Source organism: Camelus dromedarius, chromosome 19 (assembly GCF_036321535.1).
Source record: "Camelus dromedarius isolate mCamDro1 chromosome 19, mCamDro1.pat, whole genome shotgun sequence".
NCBI lineage: Eukaryota > Metazoa > Chordata > Mammalia > Artiodactyla > Camelidae > Camelus > Camelus dromedarius.
In genome coordinates, this window is record NC_087454.1 from 18,578,225 (window position 1) to 18,593,653 (window position 15,429).

The 15,429-nt window shown below is 37.6% G+C and overlaps 4 non-coding genes across 4 annotated transcripts; 2 read left to right on the plus strand and 2 right to left on the minus strand.

Moving 5' to 3' along the window:
* Positions 1–3,257: 3,257 nt before the first annotated feature.
* TRNAA-AGC (transfer RNA alanine (anticodon AGC)) lies at positions 3,258–3,329 on the plus strand. Its single transcript has one exon. It is a non-coding gene; the product is annotated as a tRNA-Ala (tRNA).
* A 2,340-nt stretch (positions 3,330–5,669) lies between these two features.
* Positions 5,670–5,741, minus strand: TRNAA-UGC (transfer RNA alanine (anticodon UGC)). Its single transcript has one exon. It is a non-coding gene; the product is annotated as a tRNA-Ala (tRNA).
* Positions 5,742–6,961: 1,220 nt separating this feature from the next.
* On the plus strand, positions 6,962–7,033 carry TRNAA-UGC (transfer RNA alanine (anticodon UGC)). The gene has a single exon. It is a non-coding gene; the product is annotated as a tRNA-Ala (tRNA).
* A 2,325-nt stretch (positions 7,034–9,358) lies between these two features.
* TRNAT-CGU (transfer RNA threonine (anticodon CGU)) lies at positions 9,359–9,432 on the minus strand. Its single transcript has one exon. It is a non-coding gene; the product is annotated as a tRNA-Thr (tRNA).
* Positions 9,433–15,429: the final 5,997 nt, after the last annotated feature.

The window sequence follows — 15,429 nt, forward strand, 5'->3', positions numbered from 1 at the left end:
GAAAATCTTCCTATTGTGCTTTTTGATATGCTTAAAGCCTAAAAAAATGGAAATGCCATGGACTTTTGCAACTTCTGAAAAGCCTTGAGTGGTATTGACATTAAAAATATCTGCAAGAATATCTACTAACTGTCAAAAGTTGGTTTCTCTAAGGCTGAAATTATGGGACTTTATACATCCTGTATCATTTTTACAAGGCCTTATTTTTTCCTTAGTCCCAAGCATATATTAATTATGTAAATTAAAAAAGATTAAAATAGGACTTCCAGTTTCCAGTCCAACATATAAAGAGCTTGGAAGTCATCACTCCCATCCTCACAACAAGAAAAAAGCTGAAAAAACTGCAAAGCATCAGAGAATTGAAGTCACAAGGCAAGCTGCTGCCCTGAAACCTGGAAAGACAGGCAGAGACTGGACAAAGAGAATCACAGTTTACCAGGAGCATAAACCCAGGAACAGAAGCTAGCAGCTGAAACCAGTACCTGGGTAGGAAAACTTAAACTATAGTCAACAAATTTTTGGAGACGCATAGTAGAATAGCTGGTAAGTTAAAAACTCCAGTGAGGACCCATCCTGGGAGGGCCCCATACTTTCCTGAGTTCTATCTCCAGAAGCTCTACCAGGTTCTTACTTTGAAGATCAGAGAAAAATCCCCCTCACACTTCCAGCAGGGAGAGGGGGAAAGTAGCCATGTTTGATGAATACACAATTCTAGATTGACAATTATTTTTATTTCAGTTCTTCTAAAATAGAATTTATTTTTCCCAGATTTTATCATGGAAGTTAGACTCCTGTTAACATTCTAATTTTTCTTCCTTTGCTGGAGATCTATCCATTCTCTCTGGTTGATTTTAGACCTTCTCTTATCTTTGGTGTAGCCCTTGGTAACTTCTAAACTATTTTCTGACTCTAGGAATTGTTTATTCTAGATATTTCATATAAGTGGAATCATACAATATTTGTCCTACTGTGTCTGGCTTATTTCACTTAACGTGTTTTCAAGGTTCATTATGTAGCATGTATCAGAATTTCATTCCTTTTTAAAGTTGAATTATATTCCATTGTATGTTATTTTGTTTCTCCATTCAACTGTTGCTGGACACTTAAGTTGTTTCAATTTTTTGACTATTGTAAATAACGCTGCAGTGAACATTCGCATACAAGTATCTGAGTCCTTATTTTCAATTCTTTTTCAGGGTAGGATTGCTGGATCATATGGTACCTCTGTGTTTAGCTCTTTGAGGAACCAACAGACTGTTTTCATAGGAAAACAGAGGAAGTGAGAATCAGTTTAAAAACAAAACAAAACAAAACAAAATAAAAACCTCCCTGGCCCAAATTCTCATCCTGATCATCAGCAACCTCATCCACTTCCGTTGGACAGGATCCCAGGGTTGGGTGTTGATTTACTGGACACGAGGACAGACTCAGCCTAGGAGAGTGGGAATAAGAGAGTGGCTTAGAAAGTAAAAATTACTCAAAAAATGATGGGGACATTGCAAACAGGCATAGGAAGCCAGTTTGAAGGGACTTCCACTGGACGAATCTGGAACTATTAGTACACCAAAATAGTTGAGTATTGTAATCAATTATAAACCACTGGGAAAAAATAGAAATTCATACAAATGATACATTGATAAATGAAGAAAATAATGGGGGAAAAATAGGCTTAGTAGCATGCCAAGCACTGACTATAAATGTGGTGGGAGAGCTGGATTTGGAAAAATCATTATTTTGCAACTATCATACTAAAGATTTGTTCAGATAGTGGATGTTGAATCTTGGGGGAGATTTTGATGAGGAACAGTCCTACAAACCAGGTGATCAAAATTAAATTCACCAATGAGTGATGGAAAGTCTTTACCAGACTGTCTCCAGCATGATACTTTAAGAAGCACACAACATTATCTATATTATATTGCTCTGGGGAATGCATAACCTGAATCTAGTCATGGGAACATCGATCAAAACCACAGTGAAAGATAGTCTATTTTTTAAAAGAAAAGAAAAAAATGCACTATTATTCAAATTGCATGTCAATGTCATAAAAGACAAAGAAAGTCTGAGGAAATATTCCAGATTAAAGAAAACTAAAAAGACATGCCATCTAGATGAACATCTGATACTAGACTAGATCCTGTATGCTGCGGGGAAATCGGGACAATTGGTCAAATTGGAATGCAGACTGTAGATTAAGTATAGCTATTTACTATGTTAAATTTACTAAAGTTCATAATAGTACAGCGGTATCGTAGGAAATACAGTAGTAAAATTATTTTAGGGTAAATGAACATGATGTATCTCTCAAATGGGAGAGAGGAAGCAAAGGATAAAGCACATGGGGTAAAATATTAACAATAGCTAAGTCTAGATAAAAGGTATATGATTATTTTGGGGTGCTACTTTTATGTTTTCAAATTTTAAAATTGTTTCAGAGGGAGAGAAAGAGAGGCTGTGCTGCACGTGCCCGAGAAATCAATGGCTGTGAATTGGGACCGGCCGGTTCCTTAAAATAATAGGAAGCTTCCCCCTAGCTCCCCAAACCATCCGAGGTACTAATAATTCTTCATAGTTTCCCGGTTCCCAAAAGGACTGGTCATGGAGAAACAGAAGCCAGCCCTGCCTTGCCTTTTCACCTTTTATCTAAGTAACAACCCCACCTTTCATCAGCTCCGCACAACAGGGGGCAGCCAGGGTTTTGCGGGAGGCAAATGTTGCTCAGGTGGACTATCTGGGCTCCTTACGTGATGCCTGTCACCCCGGCTCGTACTTCCAGTTTGTCCTAAGTGATCGATCCAGGACATCGTGAACCCACGGGGACGTTCCCTGCCATCACCACGGAACATTCAGTGGATTTTTTTTTTTTTACTTCCGGAAATGGAGATAATTTGAGAGTCTTTGTTCCAAGGGAGGTGGTGTTGGACCCGGGAAAAGGAGCGCTTCAGGAGAGGACCCTTTTTGATTCCACCTCTGCTCTCTTCCCAACGCCACCTTCTCAGTCGGTACCCTGGCTGCCCAGCCTCCTGCTTCCGCCTCCTGAAGCCTTACGTGTGGAAAGAGGAGTGGAAGCTGTCTCTTTTCAGCTTCCTTCCTTTGGAATCTCATTCTCTCGCTTTCTTATGAGGTCGCTGCGCAGTCTGTTCCGCAAATGGAGAAGTTTACATCCACATTTTCTCTGCAGTTTGCTAAGTCCTTAAGAGGCAAAGAAATAATGATTATAAATCACGAAAGGAATCTAAGGAGGAGTACTTACTGTTGGGGGTGTAGCTCAGTGGTAGAGCGCGTGCTTAGCATGTACGAGGTCCTGGGTTCAATCCCCGGCACCTCCACCAGTTTTTGAGAGAATGTAATTGGACCACTTTTCCTTTCATTTCTCCCTTTAAACCTGTTGTCTTCTTACACTGAATTTTCTGCCTACTTGTACTGCCTTTGTGGTACCCAATTTCTGCCCCAAGAACATTACCACCATCAGAAACAGCCTAGGTCAAATGTGACTAGCGTTTAAAAAAGATAATTGGCCTGATTTCCTTGGATTCCAAGCTAAAAACACAAAAGAAGAAAACAGATAAACATAACAGGACTTCAGTTTCCTTCACTTTCTTCTGAATTCTGAAGACTTCTTGGAGCAAAAATCACACATGTACTGAGGATTCAATTGTATTAAGAAGTTTTATTATTTTTGCTGGTTGTGATGTTATTATGGCAGTGTTAAAAAGAAAATTTATAACTAAAATATTTATGGTCAAAATTAGTCTAATGTCTGGAATTTGATTTTTAGTCCTGGAGGAAAAAAAAAACCAAATAAAATAAGAACAACAAAATTATGATAAATGCTGAAGTTTGGGTTATTACCCAACACGGGTACATGAGTACTCATTTTAGTATGATTTCTACACTGTTTTAGTGACCAAAACAAAAAGTTAAAAATTTAATACTTAATATATATATTATATGCTTTATTTGTATATTAGATATATTTTCATTTTTAGTTTCATCAAAGAATTGCTCTTCTGTTTCTTTTTAAAAAATATTTTTGAGTTATAAATGACATAAAATATATTAGTTTCAGTAGTACATGGCATGTGTTTCTCGAAAATCATTGCACTGTATATAGTTTTCTTTCAGCTTTATTGAGGTATAATTGACAAAATTGTAATTATACAATTACAAATTATAAAGTTGTAGGATATAGTTAAAGTATAAAACATGATGATGTACTTATAAGGTAAATCAAAACTACAGTGAGACATCACCTCAAACCTGTTAGGATGGCTATTATTAAAAAATAAAGGGTTTGTGAGGACATGGAGAAATTGAGACCCTTGTACACTGTTGGTGAGAATGTGAAATGGTGCAACAGTTATGGAAAACACCACTAAAAGTCTTCAAAAAAGTAAAAATAGAACTCCCAAATAATCCAGCAATCCCACTTTGGATATTTATTAAGAAGAATTACTAGTCAATAGCCAGTAGTCTATAATAGACAAACTCATAGAGACAGAAAATACAAAAGTGATTGCTAGGGACTGGGGAGGGTGGAGGAAATGGGGAGTTGTTGTTTGATGGGTACAGAGTTTCAGTTATGCTGGATGATATTAGAGATCTGATGTGCAACGTAGTGCCTATAGTTAACAATAAGCTATTGTGCACTTCAAAATTTGTTAAAAGGGTAGATACTTCTCTCTCTCTCACACACACACAAACACACATACACACAACCACAACAACAGCAACAACAAAAGGCCATAAGGAAACTTTGGGAGGTGGTGGATATGTCTGTTACCTGGTTTGTGGTGATGATATAAGAGGTGTTTGCTTATGATCAAATGCATTAAATATGTACAGTCCTTTGTATGTCAGTTATACCTCAATAAAAGTGTTGAAAAGAAAAATCTGAATAATGGCAAGAGTTGGCAGGTTTATTACTGATTTGCTGGTTTTCTTTGAATATTCTAGAAATTATTTTATTGTTGATATTAAATATTGCAAATAATTTCTCCCAATCTGTCGTTGTACTAGTCAGGGTTCTCCAGAGAAACAGAACCAATAATATATATGTATATATGTCAGTAATTCAGGTCTTTCTGTTGAGAAGAAATAGTTAATATTTAATTCACTCAAGTCACCTTAGATTCAGTTGAACCAGACCATCACTCATTCAACAAGCAATTGAAAAACTGGCTCACAATAGGTTGTATATATGAGTCAAAAAAGGAGCATATTGGTGAACCAGGATCGAAAAAAAAAGGGGTATCTTAAATAGCTCAAACAATTCTGATATAAAGCTCAAAGTCCAAGTCTTGAGATCCAAATAGCCAAGAAAAGAGGGTAGAATCATCTTCAACCAAGCTTCATAGAACTATATTTCACCTTCAGTCAACTGATGCCTGCCTGAATGTAAACCCCATTTTAGAGGAAGCTTGATAATCATTTGGGGACAATAAGGACTAATGTGTCATAAAAGTGTCATAAAATTCGAAGGTGTTCTGAAGTATTTAGGTAGTGGTAGACTTACAATTTCTATTAAATGGGGGACTTTGAACAATGTGTTCCCGGTAGTTCAATTACACCTAAATCACAGGTTTAAAAGACTCCATTACCTATGTTTTACTATAATTCCTTCCAAGTGAGCAATCAGTTGGAATTCCTACACAGGTGTTTAAGTAAAGTGGAGATGCCGGGGATCGAACCCGAGACCTCATACATGCAAAGCATGCGCTCTACCACTGAGCTACATCCCCACACGTGAAAGTTATTTCTTTTCCTTGTTGACCAATAAATCCCCCCAAAGAGTATGGCTTGTAGCTACAAATTCTGCAAGGCCTTCAATCTACATTCATAGAAACATAATCAGGTAGACTGAATAAATGCTTAGTAAATGATAGCATCCACATGTTCCATGTAATTCCCCTTGACACCATTTAGCACAGTTTATAACTGTAGATTTGTTATTCAATTCTTTGCTTCCTTCTCTAGTAAGACAGCTTCAGGAGGGCCAAGCCTGTGATTGATTTTTCTCATAACTGCATCAAGCCGTTAGCATAGAGCCTTGCACATCGCGGCCACACAATAAAGAATGGTAAAATATAAAGGTATACTCTGTTCAGGATGTATGTTACAGAACAGAGAATCTTGCAATGAAGTGTGTGTGGGAGAGGAGGATTCACAAATATGTAAACAGTAGGACAAGTGCTCTGGCAAAGACAAGCGTGCGTAACTACAGCAGCAGACAGAAAGTATACCACATTCTTGATCAGAAATTGAGGACTCCAGGAATCTTGGAAGACAAGACTTGGCCAAGTAATTAGAAGTCAAGAGTTGCATTTCGGGACCAATTTGGGTTTGCAGTAGTGGGTGGCTGTTCTCAAATTTCGGCCAAAGCATCTCTCTTACACGTTTATTCCACAGGATATAGGTTTCCTTACCCAATCTACTAAATGGGATTTTTCTTCTTGGACCAGGCTGAGAATTACACACATACTGACTGTAAAGAATTCCAAGCCCAGAACCTGGATTGGCTGCACCTTGCAGGATGGCTCTCTCCCAGTTCTTTCCCCAGCTGGATTGGCTTCTGTTTACAGTTTGACTTTGTACTACATCATGAAATTTCCCAGTGGTTTGCTGTAGCCATTTATGGTTCTATGTTTTCTGATGACAGGCTTTCCAAAAGACTCTTGATCTGAATGACTTACATTCAGGGTCCTGCTGGGATAAAAGCCAATATTACAACCACTTTTTCTGAGCTGTGTCTGGTCAGGTTCAAGAGAATCCAACGGCTTTAGTGACACTGATTTAAGTAACAATTTTTTTTTTTCTGGTTGTCAAGACTTGTGAAATTCATATAATTCTTGCACAACAAAGTAAACAAAATATGTATGGGGGGAAAGTTGATCATATATTCTTAAGAAAAATATTCTGAGGCCCTATTAAGTACACCATCATCTGACAAAGTTAGTATCTTGGGGATGTAGCTCAGTGGTAGAGCGCATGCTTTGCACGCATGAGGCCCCGGGTTCGATCCCCGGCATCTCCAGCTGCTCAGTATCTATCCACTAACATTTTTAAAAATGTTGGACCACGATAAACAGATACAGGCGGTTTTCAGCACTGCTGACAAATTGAGCAATTTAAAACTTAAACTGCTAAATCAGGTTTCATCCTAGTTTGAAAGTAAAATATGCTGATATGCTGCTCAAAAAAATTTACCTTGCTTCAGACGCCAAGGCCCCATCAAACTCTTGGGGGAAAAAAGTCACTTGTGAGCAATACAACTCTTGAAATTACAGAAATAGGCTCTTTCTCATTTGGGGGGATTTTCTCCCTGAAACTTGATGCCAGTTCCCTTTTATTACCTCTTACATTTACGCTTTCTGTACTTCTGGTAAAGTTGCTTACAATCTACTCTTTTCCATCTTAAATTTCCTTTCCAAAAAGAAAACAATAAAGAACTTAGGAAAATAAATCTGAAACTTCCCAGATTTTTCTCTTGATTAGTAATTTTTCATGATTACATATTCATATTGACTTCCACATGCATTCCGATTGCTTTAGTATAAAACTAAAACTCCCCAACATAGCCAATACAGGCCTGTGATGGTTTACCCCTATCCCTTTCCGGCCTCACTTCTCATCCTGTCTGCACATATTCTTTACGTTCTAGCCCTATTGGCTTTCCTTCAGTCCTATGCATGTAGTCTGGCTTTCTCTGATTGGGTAATTTCTCTGCCTCTCTTTTCTACAAATTCTTTCCCTTTTTTGCAACTCAAGTCTCTCCCTCTATGACCTCTCTGATTAAAGAAAATCTCTCATCTATGTTCTCCTAAATCTCATTCTTTTTTGTAGCATTTATCATAGTCATGTTATTATACTTCTGTTTGTGATTATGTAGTTGATTTCTAGCTCCTCCTCCCTTTCCCCTAAGCTCTCATCCCCTTGGAGGTGGAGGCCAGACCTATTCATCTTACTTTTCAATATGCTGGATGTGTAGGCATTACAATACATAATTTTTGGAATGAAAGGCTGACTAAATATTTCATAGTTATGAGCTAAAGTAGATAAAGGTAGATCTTCTGCTGCTTGGGGCCAGTTGTAAGAGTTGTCTGTATGCATTGATTTTCTTCAAGAACTCATTTCAGTGATCTCACATCTAGAAACATAACTTCTTGAAATCGGCATGCTGGCCCAGAGTCATGACGCTGCCGACCAGATGTCTGTCTCTAATGGCCCAATTTAAGTCAGCCTAGGACAGGGAATAATAGTCCTATAAAAATCAACATCAAGAAGTAAAATATACCTCTGTAACAGCCTATGTTTCCTTAACATTGATTTATGATTTATTCTATTCGTCAAGGATTTTTTTCATTGGTTTGTGGACATCCAAGAGCTTAAAAGGGTCAGTGAACACCTTCAAAGAATATACAAAATTTATCCATGTGTCTGTTGGGTTTTGTTGTTGTTTTGGGTTTTGGTGGGTTTTGTTGTTGTTGTTGCTTTGGTTTTTTCTTATTACAAATATTTAGACACTCTCTAATGTTGATTTTCACACTAGCTTTTTAGTCTTTTAAGATAAATTTACATTTTTCCTATTAACATCTCTTGGAAAAGACTTAGTGCGTTTTTTTTCTTATTATTGAGTTATAGACAGTTTACAATATTGTGTCAATTTCCAGTGTAGAGCACAATTTTTCAGTTAGTGGTGGTCATAGGCAAGTTCTCAGCAAATAATCTAATGAGTTCATATGTCATACAATTTGAAGAACTATTATTCTAAATCATACTGGATATTGTTTAATTTTTAAAATAAGATTATTTGACATTTAAAACCATGACTTTGAACTGAGAAATATTAGGTTAAAACCCTAGCTTGTTTATTTATTTACTAACTACGATTTGGGCAAGTTACTTTATCTCTCTCCAAGTCTCAGTTTTCTCAGCTGTAAAATGTGCATGATAATGCTTCTTTCATGAGTATTTTTAGGGATTTAAAGGTATGTGAGAAAATACACAAAATGCAGCATAGTAAGTGTTCGATAAATTGCAACCACTTTTCATCTATGTATAATTTAAGTGAAGTTGCTCGTTGTTTGAGAAACCAGCAGAATATTTCTTTAAATGGTTTGAATTAAAAGTTTCCAATTTTATTTTGGAAATTCTCTATCCATAGTTGATCTTGAACATCCAAGTAGTTAAATTCCGTATGATAGATCACCAGTAGAGAAACAGAGTCATTGAGACTGAAGATACAATGAGGAGGGGTTGCAGAGATTTAAAAAGCTCTAGGCAGTGCATTTGGCACTGTAATTATAGATGGTTTCAGACTAAAAATTTGCTCAAATAGGACTCAAGTACGAACAGAGACAGGCCCCGCTGGGATTCGAACCCAGGATCTCCTGTTTACGAGACAGGCGCTTTAGCCAACTAAGCCACAGAGCCAGCTGTGCAATAGGTGAAGCTTCCTTTTTGATCAAATCGTGCTCAATTAGGTGAAAAGCTGTATTGAAGTCGATTAGAATTACTGTGCACGCATGTCTCAAACAAATTGACTGTAGAAAAGGCAGACCCGCGATAGAGAATCCTGGAACATAAGATTCCCATCAAACCTAACAAAACGCGTACACGCAATCACACCACAGCATAGAAAAAGTACTTAGAACAACCATGAAATGGGAAAGAGTGGACACCAGCCGAGTGCTCATTGTGGAGGAAGGGGCTTCTCTGAATGAAGTCAGAGAAGTTCTTATGATTCCACCATTGTAGTAATTTAGAACCGTCAAGTGAGTGGATATTCCAAAAGTAGAGCGAAAGGCGTTTCTAGCAAAATAGGCTAGTTAGAACTTCAGTCAAAATGGCATTCCTGGTTGTTAGAAGATGGCACACTTGTGCACTGAAAAACCAACAAAACAAAAACTTAACAACCCCAAATTCCAAACCCATTCAGACTCTGCTAATAGTTATCAAACTGTTGATAACTCTGCTTGAGGAAGTAGCAGTCAGCAAGGAGGCGGCTCGGTCTGAGCTCACTTAACTGGTTTAGGATTCAAATCCCAGGAGACTTTGCCTGCCCGAGGCCGGGAAATGACCCCTGCTCCTGCAGCTCTCGGGAAGGTGCACAGATGGAAACTGCAGCTCGCTCGGGTCGGGGAGGGGTCACAAACCGGGAAATTCCTCTCTCTCTATGCTGCCTTCTTCATTTTGGTTCTTTAAAGGATGTTCTTTAGTATTTTCCTCATGGACCCTCAACTTGTAGAAGCTAAACGAACATGAACTGATTGTATAATCACAAAATTAAGAATCTATTCTTGAACTGTTAACGACTACATCCTTGTTTTCTGCCTTTAGTTAGAACAAGGTTGGTGCTGAAAGGGAGGAGAGTGAGTTGATCAGCTTAGCACATGCTACTGCACATCCACCCAGCTTCTGTTGCCTGGTTAAAATGCAAAATTAAGAGGACTCCAAAATTCTTTATTTAACCAAGTAAAGGCTGAAAGGAACTCTGGGCCTGGTAAAGCCCTTGAATTCCAGTCTTTTAAAATTCCTTTCTTGAACCAAATGTTCTGGCACTGCCATTTTCTATTCCACTCAGAATGTTTTTATTGGGACTATAAACTTATTTTCTTGCTAACCAGGATAGTCACTTTTTAATTTAATCTGTATTAACAAACTTCTATGATTAGGACTACACTAGTGCTCCATTTACAGTTACTGAATATTGACAGAGTTTGGAAAACAACACCCTCAGAATCAGAATGGACCAGGAATTGCAGCATTTCTGAATTTTAATTAGCTGAATTATTTACACTCAGGAGTATATAAATTTCAGCCACAAAAGTACAACTGGGATAACAGCATTTATGGTGAAAAATTGTTCAAGTGTTATCCAACAAGAGTGATATTACTGAATACCTACTATGCATCAGGTGTTGAAATGAGTTCTATGGATACCACTAGATGGCCACAGATGATAGAAAATAAAACAAGAAATTTTAATAAAAATTTTAATTTTATAATAAAAGAAGTAAGATGAGCACCTAACAGGGACAGGTAATACTCAGTACTATAAACACTGCCCAGTTCAATGCATTTATGATAATTTCTCTTCAATGTATTTGATTTTTTGTAGAAAAAGGATGTGTGTGTGTGTGTATAAACTGTGCAAGTCGTACTTGGAAACAGCTTTAAAACTTTCAAGTTAATCCCAAATATTTAACCAAAAATAGGAATCTCTGCCAAAGTGGAATGAAATAAATCTGATCAAGACCCAATAGCAGGAAGACCTGCAAAGTACTTGCAATAAAACTGTCATGAGAGTAGAAAGAGGTAGAATTAGTGAAATCTATTCCAATGAGGTCCTCCCAGAAACAGATTTGCACCCAGGCAAGCATTGTGTGAGTGAATTGAAAAAGCAAATAACACATGAGACCCCCCAGGCCAATCTGATGCAAAAGTGCTTGATTAATATTAGACCCAAAATAACTAAATGAGGGGTATGAAATGGATACTGGAACATGGGGATTTTTCATAAGTGCAATGATTTTTCATTATCCTCAGTGAATGTTTCCTCTGTTAAGACTAGGGTGATTCAACATAATGCTAGCTAATAGGTGTTATTAGTTGAATTTTATTCTCCTAAAAATTCTTATATTGAAGTTCTCATCCCCAGTACTTCAGAATGTGACCTTACGGAGAAAAAGGGTAATTACTTTAGTTAAGATGAAGTCATCCTGGAGTAGGGCAGGCCTCTCTGTTACAGTATGACTGGTGTCCTTGTAAAAAAGGAAAATCTGGGGAGAGACACACACACACACAAACACACATGTGAACATGAAAGCAGAGGCTGGAGAAGGGTATGGTGCACTTACAAACCAAGGGACACCAAAGATTGCCAGCAAATCATCACAAGCTAGGGGACAGGCATAAAACAGATTCTCCCTCACAACATTCAGAAGGTACAACACTGCCAACACCTTGATTTTGGATTTCTAGCCTCCAGAACCATGAGATGATAAACTATTAAGCCATGCAGTTGGGTAGTTTGTGTTATTTTGTTACGGCAGCCCTAGACATCATCCTCTGAGTATGAATTAAATTTTTTCTTAAATTTTGCCCCAAACTTAACTGAAAAAATTTTATTTAGAAAGGGAACTAATGAATAAGGGGTGATGGAAGGTAAGTATGAGAGGTTCATATACCCTAACTAAAAAGCTGAACAAAAATTACTGTAAATTTTAATAGATATAATACTTGTAATAAAAGATTAAAATGCAGATTGAAAGGATACTCATGGACTTCAGGATGGTGGTTACTTTTATGGAGAGAGGAAGGGGGCTGGAAAGTGCAGGATAATGCTTCAATCATACTTCTAAATTATTTCCTTAGAAAAAGAAAGATCTGGATAAAGGGTACATGACATCTATTATAATATTCTCTGTATTTGTGCTTAAAATATTTTGTAATTAATTTTAATTTAAATAAAAGAAAAATATTTGCATATGCTTTCGTATTATCATATTAGAAAAACAATAGAGAAGTAAAACTACAGATTAGTGCCTTGCAAAGCCCCAAATATTTACATATTGGCTACACATGTAGTAGAGCCTCTTTCCTTGAGCATGTCAGAACTTTTATACTTCCTAGAAAATAGAAAAGGGCAGAGACATTTGCCATTAAGTAGCTAAAATGTTAGTTGACAAAACAAAACATATCTACAGGTAATGATACTGTAACTTTACCTACAAGTGTGGAAGTGTGCTTTTCCTGCAACATAGTGACATAAGAAAAGCCTAGTCTCCAACGTCTGATGTCAAACATATCAGAAAGATAATACAAGCAAAGGGAAAAAATAAAGACAATGACTTGGAATAGTGATCTGAATTTTCCTCACTTTGTGAAACAACAATTCAAAATAATGCAGAATTTACCTCAAAAGAAACCATTGAAGGAAAAATATAGGCCCCTTTAAGGATTAAGCACAGGAAGTTCTATGTGAGCAAATTAGTTCTCCCCAGTATAACTTTTTTCTGTCTCTTCAGTTTATTTTAATTTTTTTTTAATTTTTAACTTTTATTGGTGAATAACTTATTTAGGATACCAAGAAATATGAATATTGCATTTGTATGCATCTAGCACATTTGTTATTTTGTTCATTACTAGAAAGTTAATCCTTTTGTTGCCATTTGGTAGAAACTGCTGGATATGGGAGGCTATTTCAACCCCCATATCCAACCCTCCTCTCCTCTGATCACTTCACACTGTATGAACTTAAAACATGAGATATTCATTCCCCCAGCCTCTCTTATATCAAGGGGTGGCCATATACCTAGGTCTGGCCTAAAAGATATAAATAATAGACTACTGGGAAGTTTTGGGGACAGCTTTTTCCTTCTTGGTAAAGACAATACATATGGGACTGGTGTCAACTCCTCTCCCTTTCCTTCCCAGATTGAATGCAGATCTGATTCCTGGAGTTTCAGCACCCAGCTTGTGGTTATGAGGCAAAGGCACTTCAAAGAGGTACCTGTGCTGATGTCACTGAGCTAATGAGACAACATTAGTAATAAATTTTTTTCAGTTTATATCTATACCTTGATTTTTAATATACAAAGTGAGAAATGCTCATTAGATAAGAGAAGGGCATCCCCTATGACTCTCAAGAGAACCCAGCAGGAACTGATGGTTCAAGGGAACTCCTAGACCCCTAAATTCTTTTCCAATTTTCAGTGTCAGTCTTTCCCCATCAGTCCTCTAAATTTCGCCTACAAGATCTGGAGAAGTTATAAATTTCACTGATTTGGTAATTTAACTACCCAAAAGTTGAAGCTGTATGTGATAATCAGCTATCTCATATCCCCTCAACAAAAAAAAAAAATTTTTTCACTATGGTGACAGAAAGCCTGAGGCTTCCATTTCTGCCATGAGTGGACAATTTAGACACTTAAGGACATTTTCCCTAGTCATTAAACAGTCTGACACAGAGGATGGTAAACATTATTTTTTTTCTTTTTTTAACACTGGTCTCCTATACCTCCTCTAAGAATTTGGTACACTCGCTCCCCTCCTGTCCATGAGCCCTTGACCACAGCCAGGCAAAGGCCGCCTGAAGCTGCTGGAGGCCTCGTTGAGAAATAAACAAGAACACAGAAAACTGTTTTCTAAATTTCCTTCACTTGTGAATGTGACAGGGTTTTACAAATTGGAAGTGGAGACAAAAGCATCACGATGAAAGAGACGCTGCATTCCAAAGGGGAACAGATCTTCAGCAAAACACACAAAGGTTTAGAAGGAGAAGTGGAGTCTTTGAGAGAATCAGAGTAGCTTTAGAATCAGCGAGGCAAATTTAGAGATTACAAAAGAGATCAATAGAGCAGGGATCAAATCCACAGCGATGCGAACGCTGTGAGCTCACCGGCAAAACGCAACCGAGAGAGAAACATTTCTGCGCCAAAAATGCTTCCATTTCTCTCCTTTGTGTTCGATTTCTGAGAGAACTATTACGTTTCGAGAAGCGACATTTACCCAATGCTTTCATAGCCTCCGGGCTGGAAAGAGTGTATTTTCTTTTTAGAGAGCTTCCGGTGAAATCCATCTTTCTGATTGAGCCTAAAAATGTGAAACCTGAGACAGGAGCTCAGCTTACAGTCCCATCCCCCACTCCAAACCCCAGCACCAAAACAAAGCGAGAATCCTAATTCGTCCCCAAATCTTCTAATTTAGAGTTTACATTAGTAACTGTCAGTTTGGGGGGATTTTTTCATGGAAAAGGGACCAAAGTCACTCTTGATTTCACTTTGTGGAAGGCCATCTCTAAACTCTGCCGAGGATGGAAAGGAATAAAATTTTAAAACGGAAAGGTTACTAGCATAACTGGAGAAAACTATAGATACCTGGAGGCAAGATGATTAATCTTCAGATTCTACAGGAATGGGCTGTGATAGTAACGTAGAAGAGAGATGTTTCGAGTAAGGAAACAAAAGGCTGGAGATGCTGGGGATCGAACCCGGGACCTCATGCATGCTAAGCATGCGCTCTACCACTGAGCTACATCCCCACTACGCCGGACGCTGATTTTCTGAACTACCTTCATGAAATAGAACAGTAATTTACAATTGCACTTAAACACAAATGTTCTTTTCTAAATGATACAGATACAATTTTCACCCTCTATTTTACAGGATTCTATTACCAAGGAATTCTAATTAATCTGTATCTTGCAGACATTCAGTGACTAATGAGAATACACTGAGCTCGGAAATCTGAGTAGGAAAAAGTCTGCCAGACCCTCCTTTTCTGAGTGCCTGTCTCTTTTGTCAAAAGCTATGAGGGACAAAGGAAAATTCCTTACAGAAAAGTTAAAAAAGAAAAAAAAAAAAAACTTTGCCAATGACTGTCTTTAATTATGAAACCTACCAAACTATCCCCAGTTTTCCTCCCTAA